The 10,461-nt window shown below is 42.1% G+C and overlaps 1 protein-coding gene across 3 annotated transcripts in view; it reads left to right on the top strand.

The window, feature by feature from the left end:
* The first annotated feature begins 212 nt into the window (after window positions 1-212).
* The window catches only part of fut8a (fucosyltransferase 8a (alpha (1,6) fucosyltransferase)), a 77,199-nt gene continuing 66,950 nt past the window's right edge, over window positions 213-10,461 (top strand). The window contains exon 1 of one of the 3 annotated variants that reach the window (XM_063007343.1): window positions 213-348. The gene's annotated coding sequence lies outside the window, so the exon portion shown is untranslated. The remainder of the gene's footprint in view (window positions 349-10,461) is intronic. The other 2 variants (XM_063007340.1, XM_063007339.1) reach the window with 2 other exon arrangements.

Here is a 10,461-nt window from a genome sequence, read left to right as displayed (position 1 = left end):
GAAACTGTGCGCATTCGTGTAACAAAGAAGAACAATGTTTGCTTACAAATACATGCGTCATTTTGTGTGCTCATTGAAAGTTGACACAAACACAAAAGCGCTCAGCCATTGTTTCCCCTCACTGTCCATTCAACCCATTCAAAGGAGCCCTGTATGTCGCGCATGCGCACTGAGGACTTGTCGCGAGCTAAAGCGGTGACTGTTCACACAGCGGCACGTCCCCCCCTGTCTCCGGCTCGCGGTCTCCTCTCAGTTCCTGTTTCCGCCCGAGGCTCCACAATACATCTCCTGCCACCAGCATCTCCGTCAACACTCGAGGAATTCGCGTTTATTCGGTGCTGGAGCGAGGTAAGCGCCTTTTTGTCTTCGCGTACGGTCCAGAGAGGCAGAAATCGGGGTTGGTTCGGTCAGAAAGACGTGTGTTTTGCCCGGCCTGTTGCTAGCCGCTTCGACCGTTGAAGGGAGCGAAAATAACGGACGCCGTTCTGCTCGCTCGCGCTAACGCTACCGCTACAGTGGGCGTCCTGTCGTCGTGTGGTAAACAATAACAACACTAAATGTGTTAAAATATATATAAATGTTGTGTTTTCTAGACACCAAGCTGTTATTTCGCTCCACATCTCTCTTAATGTGTCAACCATTGAACAGCAGTGATACATAATATAAAACCAGACTCGGTTGTGCTGTGTTCACCAGGACCAAAGGTCGCTGCAATAACCGTTCCCGACTGCCATATTCAAACGAAATACAGTATGTACACACGAACGTGTATGCTGTCAATGCTATTGGCCTGGTGTAGCGTTTTGTCTTCGTGTGTCTGCGGTTTTAATAGAGCTAGCAATCAAAGCACGGCTAGTGGACAGTACTGGACATGAAGCATCATCCTGGCATCTGTTGTCTTGCATTCCGAAGACAGACGACAAACAAATGATGATATTTTCCCCAATAAGACAATCCAGTGTGAGTGGTGAGTGCCAGCATGAAAAGCCCAGAGGATCTGTGTTTTATATTGACTTGTCAGTCATGCTGTGAAATATAATGCCTTAAGTGATAATGTTGCAGTAAACCTTTTGCACAGCCTGTGCACTTGGTGTTTGTTTGTTTGTTTTGTTAGGATTTTAACATGTTTTACACACTTTGGTTACATTCATGACAGAAACGGTAGATTCATCAGTTTACAAAGTTACACTGATCGGCCATAACGTTAAAACCAAAATTACTGACTGTAGCCTGTTTCACTCTGTTCTTCAATGGTCAGGACCCCCACAGGACCACTACAGAGCAGGTATTATTTAGGTGGTGGATGATTCTCAGCACTGCAGTGACACTGACCGTTTTTAAATACTGTGACACTCCTACCTAGTCGGTCCACCTTGTAGATGTAAAGTCAGAGACGATCGCTCATCTATTGCTGCTGTTTGAGTTGGTCATCATCTAGACCTTCATCAGTGGTCACAGGACGCTCCCCACGGGGCGCTGTTGGCTGGATGTTTTTGGTTGGTGGACTATTCTCAGTCCAGCAGTGACAGTGAGGTTTTTAAAAACTCCATCAGCTGTGCTGTGTCTTATCCACTCATACCAGCACAACACACACTAACACACCACCACCACCATGTCAGTGTCACTGCAGTGCTGAGAGTGATCCATGCAGAGAAACAGATGGGCTACAGTCAGTAATTGTAGAACTACAAAGTGCTTCTAAATGGACAGGGAGGTGGTTTTAATGTTATGGCTGATCGGTGTATCTCTTTATTAAAAAGCAGTAAATTGTACAGTTCTGATAAGCTGTTACTTGTATGAATGTTACAATCAGACAATAAAAATGAGAAGCAGTAAAAACATCATCAATATTTTAATTTAACTATTTAATCATTTAACTATTTAACTATTAAATGAACTATACACAAGGTCCTATTGCTATTTTGTTTGCTGTTTTTCAGTCCTTCGTTATTGTTTGATATTACAGAGCCGATCTTGACTGCTCCAGTCGTTGATGAGTAAAACTATATAAAAAGGCCTTGTTGCTTTTGCTGTTTAGCTAGCGAAGCTTCAGATGTGACACACTGCATGGTTCAAGTTCTAGAACCGTAATGGCGATTTAAACCCTAGATGTAGAGTGTGATCCTTAAACAGCTTTACATCTGATTTCAGTAAAGAAGATACTTAGAAGTTCATGTCTTGTTCTAACTTTACCGTCTCTATTAATCACACTCAGTTCGCCAACACATTACGGTGAATCTGGATAGAAATAGCGGTCCCTTCAAAATAAAAACAATCCTGTTGTATTGCATTTGTGATTTACATTTATTTACGTCTGATTTTTAATTACCACTGACCTCATGCTAGGCTGGATGTGTCCCGCGGGCCGTACAGTGCCCAGGTGTGGTCTATACTTTGCTTCTCCTTGCATTTCTCATGTCTATTCGACAGGGTTTGTTATAGTCTTGGAGCCTGAATGGTTCAGTCCGTGCCATCATTGAGGAATGGGAGACTGTGTATCAGTATCACAGCCATTACAGTCCCCATTTATTTTCATTTGGCAACCACGTTTGGGTTGTTTCTGTATTTTTCCCTCTATATTTTGCCATTTAGTCATATCCGAATTGTGTCTAATCTGTGGCTGCTTCTCATCACCTGCCAGTGTCGGGTTCCTACACAGAGACCTATCGCATATGCAGACCCTTGTTAAGCTCCATGTGGACACCCCCCCTCAATTCGTGCAGGCGCTCGGACCAGGCCTTCCCAACCTCAAACACAGCAAATTGTCTGCTGAATGTCTGCTGGCATTCAAACTTGCAAGTTTGAACACTTCACAGTGGTGTAATAGCGCATTAGCATTCTGCGCCACCCGAGCGGTTATTATTATTATTTAATTATATATACAAAGTGCTTCTATATATTTATATGAACAGCTGTTTAATGCCAGATCCTTGTAAAACAAGTCATTGCTTTTAGTTAAAGCATTCATAAGGAAAGCAATTGAAAACTGGACCATTGGCATCACTGTGTCTGTAGTATGCAGGGTAAGAAGCAGTTTTGAGTCGACTTTGTGGTGTGTAGAATATAGAATAGAATGCCTTTATTTGTCATATTTACATATACACATGTACAGTACAATGAAATTCTTTCTTTGCATATCCCAGCTTGTTTGAAAGCTGGGGTCAGAGTGCCGGGGCAGCCATTGCACAGCGCCCCTGGAGCAGAGAGGGTTAAGGGCTTGCTCAAGGGCCCAACAGTCGCTACATAGCAGAGTCAACCTTTCAATTGGTAGCACAAAGCCCTACCCATTAGGCTACCACTGTCCCTAGTTAGGGAAAAAGCATAGTCTAAAATGATGTCAGTGATATTGGTTGTTTGTCTTTATTTGTCCTTACTGAGAGTTAGAGGAATGTATTAATTCTGAAGCTCTCTCTCTCTCTCTCTCTCTCTCTCTCTCTCTCTAACTATATATTGTTTGTTGTATAGTTTCCAGCAAAAATCTAATGATGTCACAGTGCTTCTTCCCTCACATCTCTATTATTTCTGAGAGAGATAAAGTAGTTGCAGGCTGAGACGAGGGGAGATTCATACAGCGCTCCAGCCGAACAGCAGACTTTGTAATTAAAAGCACAAAGTACCTGCAGTGGGAATTTGCTTCAATTTTTCCAAGAATGTGACAGGACAGAAAAATAAAGCCACCTCTTTTACCTCCTTATAATAAAACAGTCTATATACAGAGACTGAATTTATTATTAATGTTCCCAAACCACGTTTTACATTTTACTATTTTAGCAAGGAATGGTTAACCACTAACGGACAGAGATGAATACTATTGGTTAAAATGTCATTTAAATGAATTTCCAATTGCTGATGCTTGATTTCAAGAGAGAGCGCAGTTACCGTCTGTACAGATTTAAAACACCGATTTGAAACACACTCACCCACCCTCAGTGTGTATGAGCCAGCTTTGTGTATCGCTGCATTTAGAGATTCTGAATCGGAACTTTTTAATGCATTTATATGATTTGAACCATGAATTAATTAATTAATTAAATTGCAAACAGAAGCTGTTTAGTGTCACTTGTTTCTACACTCACTGTCCATTTTATCATCTCCACTTACCATATAGAAGCACTTGTAGTTCTACAATTACTGACTGTAGTCCATATATGTCTCTGCATGCTTTCTTAGCCCCCTTTCATGCTGTTCTTCAATGGTCAGGACTCTCCCATGACCCCCACAGAGCAGGTATTATTTAAGTGGTGGATCATCATTGGGTGGAACACCTCACTGTCACTGCTGGACTGAGAATAGTCCAGCGCCCCATGGGCAGCGTCCTGTGTCCACTGATGAAGGTCTAGAAGATGACCGACTCAAACAGCAGCAACAGATGAGCGATCGTCTCTGACTTTACATCTACAAGGTGGACCAACTAGGTAGGAGTGTCTAATAGAGTGGACAGTGAGTGGACACTGTATTTAAAAATTCCAGCAGCGCTGCTGTGTCTGATCCACTCATACTAGCACAACACACACTAACACACCACCACCATGTCAGTGTCACTGCAGTGCTGAGAATCATCCACCACCTAAATAATACCTGCTCTGTGGGGGTCCTGACCATTGAAGAACAGGGTGAAAGCAGGTTAAAAAATATGTAGAGAAATAGATGGAGTACAGTCAGTAATTGTAGAACTACAAAGTGCTTCTATATGGTAAGTGGAGCTGATAAAATGGACAGTGAGTGTAGAAACAAGGAGGTGGTTTTAATGTTATGGCTGATCAGTGTAGATCTGAATGTAATGATATGGATATTTTGCATCATGTTCCAGTATAAAGGTTAAACTCTGCTTGTTATCTTGTTATAATTACACTAATAATGTAACGCTTTAGTATACCACGTCTGCGTTATTCACTATGATTAGCATGTTTACTTAGCACTCGTAATGAACTGTTGGCTACCGACTCTGCACTGTGCTGATGTCAATCCTCCTGTTCTATATCACTGCCACGTTCACTACATTGTGCTGTTTTTTATTAAATGTAAAGCCTAAAGACTTGTTGACATGAAGCTCTGTGATGTATTCTATATTGTAATGGGGCACTAAAAGCTTTTCAATTATCAGTTAGTAGAATTAGCAAAATTGCATCCCTACTATTTATACTTTAGCAAATGAAAAACAGCATGATATAGTAAACAGGGCAGTGATGTAGAACGGTTAGATGAACATTAGCATTGTGAGCAGAAGCAGTTCAGCATTATAAATGGAGATTTTATATATATTGTAGCCAGAAGGGAACAATTCATTACAAGCGCTGACTAAACTTGTTAATTATAATGACTTAGTTGTTATTATACGATGATATGCAGAATTTTACCTTTTATAATAGAACATGATACAAAATATCCACATCAGTACATTTAGATCTACACTGATCAGCCATAACATTAAACCCCCTCCTTGTTTCTGCACTCACTGTCCATTTTATCAGCTCCACTTACCATATAGAAGCACTTTGTAGTTCTACAACTACTGACTGTAGTCCATCTGTTTCTCTGCTTGCTTTGTTAGCCCCCTTTCACCCTGTTCTTTTTTTTTTTCGGTGGTGGATCATTCTCAGCACTGCAGTGACACTGACATGGTGGCGGTGTGTCAGTGTGTGTTGTGCTGGTATGAGCGGATCAGACACAGCAGTGCTGCTGGAGTTTTTAAATACTGTGTCCACTCACTGTCCACTCTATTAGACACTCCTACCTAGTTGGTCCACCTTGTAGATGTAAAGTCAGAGACGATCGCTCATCTATTGCTGCTGTTTGAGTCGGTCATCTTCTAGACCTTCATCAGTGGTCACAGGACGCTGCCCACGGGGCTCTGTTGGCTGGATATTTTTGGTTGGTGGACTATTCTCTATTCTAGTCTGATCCACTCATACCAGCACAACACACACTAACACACCACCACCATGTCAGTGTCACTGCAGTGCTGAGAATGATCCACCACCTGACTATTGAAGAACAGCATGAAAGGGGGCTAACAAAGCATGCAGAGAAACAGATGGACTACAGTCAGTAATTGTAGAACTACAAAGTGCTTCTATATGGTAAGTGGAGCTGATAAAATAGACAGTGAGTGTAGAAACAAGGAGGTGGTTTTAATGTTATGGCTGATCGGTGTACATACTAACACTGAGCAGCTTCCGTTGGTGATTTTAATGCACAGGAGTTTTAAGTCCATAAAGCTTTCTGCTCAAGTTAGAATGACGCTCGTGTGCTCTGAGGTTGAGTCTCAATTTAGTAGTCTGAGCTCTCATGTGTAGAGATCAGAGCCGCCACTGTCAGTTGAAATCAACCATCAGATGTTGGAAATGATTCCAAATGAGCTTTTGAACCGACAGCATTATTCAAACTATGATTCGCGGCCCTTCTGATCTTTTGTATTGCGCTTCGTTATGTAAACAACGGACACATACTGGACATTTACCATGCTGTCTTGCCATGCTATGAGATCAGTGCATCTAGACACACTGAGTTTCCCGGTACCAGTAACGAAGTGCGTCATCCTCAGTGACAGCTGTAGCTGAATAAGGTTGGACATGGGAGATAAGGAAAGAGCAATCAAAGTTTACAACCACAGCCGGTGCTATTATGTTTAAGTAGGCTGACCGTGTTGTGTTTTACCTGAAACATTTACAAAGCCTGTTCGAAGGCCCTGGGTTCGATCTCCAGGTGGGGCGGTCCAGGTCCTTTCTTTGTGTGGAGTTTGCATGTTCTCCCCGTGCCTACGTGGGTTTCCTCCAGGTGTTCCGGTTTCCTCCGACAGTCCAGACACATGCAGTGAGGTGAATTGGAGATACGAAATTGTCCATGACTGTGTTTGACATTAAACTGGGTGATGAATCTGGTGTAATGAGAAACTACCGTTCCTGTCATAAATGTAACCAAAATGTAAAACATGACGTTACAATCCTAATAAACAAACAAAGCCTGTTTAAGCGGTGCTGAGCCTTGAACCATTGACCTTATGATTACTAGTTAGCTACCTTAACCACTGAGCTACATCTGCTCTTTCTGGTGAGGTAGGTGGTGAATAATGGAGAGTAGTGCGTGACACTTCGTATGCAAATACTGCTCTTTGTGTGCACCCGCTTCAGACAGGTGAAAAGAAGTGGCTCATGTTGGAAGGGGCACGTGGGTCCACCTGGGTTCGAATTTTAGACTCGTCTGATGTAGGGCATTGCTTCTTCTGTGTGCTCTTGCGGAACTCAGTAAAACGTGTCAGTTATGGTCCCTAAGTCTTACGAAAGTCAAAACCAATACTGCTAAAATTTGACTACAAGTACCGCAACCCGAAACTGCACGTTTTATTCTTGCCTTACTTTCATTTTTGAGGTTTCTGCAGTGCACGTTTAAAATAGCCCCACTGTGCTTGACGGCAATTACAGTGTCCTCCGGTCCAAACATACTTCTGGTCATTGTGGTCAGGCAACTTGATCTGATCTGGACTTTAGATTGAAGGTGTCAGCTTCTTGCAAGTCAGCCTTAAAACCCACGACAATGTAATCCACAATTTACAATGAGTCTCTGACTTTACATCTACAAGGTGGACCAACTAGCTCTGCTGTGTCTGATCCGCTCATACCAGCACAGAGAAACAGATGGACTACAGATAGTAATCGTAGAACTACAAAGTGCTTCTATGTGGTAAGTGGAGCATGAGTGTAGGAACAAGGAGGTGGTTTTAATGTTATGGCTGATCAGTGTACTTTGTACCTACAGACTCACTTGCTTTAAAATGCGTACAGTGATCTTCCTCGACTTTCCCGTTGTATAATGCGTCTGGCTGCGTCTGGTACATTCATTCAGAATGGCCCTAATTATATGGGCAGATAGAAAATCATAACCATCAACAAGGAATTAGGATTAGTGATAGGAGAATTGACTCTGCTGAAGATCATAATCCGCAAGTGGTGTGTAAAGTCTCTAAACACACACACACAGAGAAAACAAAGCAAACAGTTGTGATGCTTCTTTTATTTTTCTTTCTTGCATTGTTCACACTTATCCTCACAGATTAGTCATTTCCAATTCCCTGCTCCAATTCCTGTTCCAGCCAGCAGTGGATCCTCACACTGAGCTGTACCGCATACACAAAGTCCATGCTTTGAATCCTCTACCAGGCATCAGATGTTGGCGTTTTTTTAATGGCAATAATGAGAAACCCTGTCTGACCTTCCCTTCCTCAGACATGGCCAATTGTGGCTGGTAAGTAGCCGGCCAGGCCGGTATCGCCGAGATTTGCACTTAATAGCTTGAACTCTCTGTAATGGGCTACTGCGCTACTGTCTGTCTTATAAAGCTCTACGTGTCTTGAGTTGAGTTAAGAACGGAGTTAAGTGATGGACGTGAAGAAGAGTCGGAGCACAGTGAGCTACACCGATGAGGCATAACATTATGACCACCTTCCTAATATTGTCTTGGTCCCCCTTTTGCTGCTAAAACAGCCCTGACCCGTCAAGGCATGGTCAAAGACAAAGGGACCGTTCATACTGTTATCAGCAACTGTTTAAAAGCCAACATGTCATGGTATGAGGATGCATCAGTGCCCACGGCATGAGTGATTTGCATATGTGTGAATGTACCATTGATGGATTTTTTGAGAGACACATGCTGCCATTAAGGTGACATATTTTCCCGGAATGTTATTTCAGCAAGATGATACCAGGTCTCATTTCCACACGCCACAATCGCGTGGCTTTGTAGACACAGAGCGCTTTTGTTTGTCTGCAGAAGTTGATGCAACATAGTGACAAACACACCTCTGTCCCGATTCTTTTGGAGTGTGTTGCAGACATCAAATTCCAACTTTGTTTCTATTTACCAAATACAACCCCAAATCAGAAAAAGTTGGGACAGTATGTAAAAATGCAGAGTTCCTTACATTTACTTTGACTTTTATTTCATTGCAGACATGATGAATCTGAGATATTTCATGTTTTGTCTGGTCAACTTTATTTCATTTGTTAATAGGCATTTCAGGCCTGCAACACATTCCAAAAAAAGTTGGGACAGTAAAGCATTTACCACTTTGTAATGTTGCTATTCCTTTTCACCACACTTAAAAGATGTTTTGGCACCGAGGAGACCAAGTGATTTAGTGTTTCAGCTTTTATTTTGTCTCATTCTTCCTGCAAACACGTCTTAAGATGTGCAACAGTACGGGGTTCTCTATTGGGGACAGGTCAGGACTGCAGGCAGGCCAGTCCAGTACCCGTACCCTCTTCGTGTGCAGCATGTGGTTTTGCATCATCTTGTTGAAAAATGCATGGACGTCCCTGGAAAAGACGACGTCTTGAAGGCAGCACATGTTGCTCTAAGATCTCGATGTACTTTTCTGCATTAATGCTGCATCACAGAAGTGTAAATGACCTTTGCCAAGGGCACTGACACAGCCCCATACCATGACAGACCCTGGCTTTTGGACTTGTTCCTGATAACAGTCTGGATGGTCCTTTTCGTATTTGATCCGGAGCACACGGCGTCCATTTTTTTCCAAAAAAGACCTGGAATGCTGATTCATCTGACCACAATACACGTTTTCACTGTGTGATGGTCCATCCTAGATGCCTCCGAGCCCAGAGAAGTCGACGCCGCTTCTGGACATGGTTAACATAAGGCTTCTTTTTTGCACAGTAAAGTTTTAAGTGGCATTTGTGCATGTAACTCTGTATTGTAGTGCTGGACAAAGGTTTGCCAAAGTAATCCCTCACCCATGTGGTTATATCAGCTATTGTTGAGTGGCGATTCTTGATGCAGTGCCGTCTGAGTGATCGAAGATCACAGGTGTTCAGCTTAAGCTTGCACCCTTGGCCTTTACGCACTGAAATTCCTCCCGATTCCTTGAATGGTTTAATGATATTATGCACTGTAGAGGGAGAAATATGCAAACCCCTTCCAATCTTTCTTTGAGGTTCATTTCAATCATTTTCTCACACAGTGGAATAACATCATTATTTAGTTTTTTCACCTCATTACTAGCCCTAAATTGCCCCTTGTCCAAAACTTTTTTTGGAATGTGTTGTAGGCCTGAAATGCAGGAATGAATGTATATTAACAAGTGAAATGAAGTTGAGCAGATAAAACATGAAATATCTCAGGTTCAAATTGTCTGCAATCAAATAAAAGTCAAAGTAAATTTAAGGAACACTGCACTTTTATTTTATTTGCATTTTCCATACTGTCCCAACTTTTTCTGATTTGGGGTTGTACATCTGTTCTACATGCTGTGAAAGCGTGAAAGACAAAGACAGAGCAATAAAAATGTATATAGGCTGTATGTATCTCAATATCCACATTGGATGTGTGACAGTGAGCGCTCATCATTATTCCTGTAATTCACTCTCAAACGCTCCATCACCGGCTTTAATGGCTCTTTATTACATTCAAATTATTATATTCTCACTGGTGTCTGTTTTAATAAACTGT

Source organism: Trichomycterus rosablanca, chromosome 13, assembly GCF_030014385.1.
Source record: "Trichomycterus rosablanca isolate fTriRos1 chromosome 13, fTriRos1.hap1, whole genome shotgun sequence".
Classification (NCBI taxonomy): Eukaryota; Metazoa; Chordata; class Actinopteri; order Siluriformes; family Trichomycteridae; genus Trichomycterus; species Trichomycterus rosablanca.
Note: the sequence above shows the minus strand (reverse complement) of the source record. Positions and strands in the feature narration are given on the sequence as shown.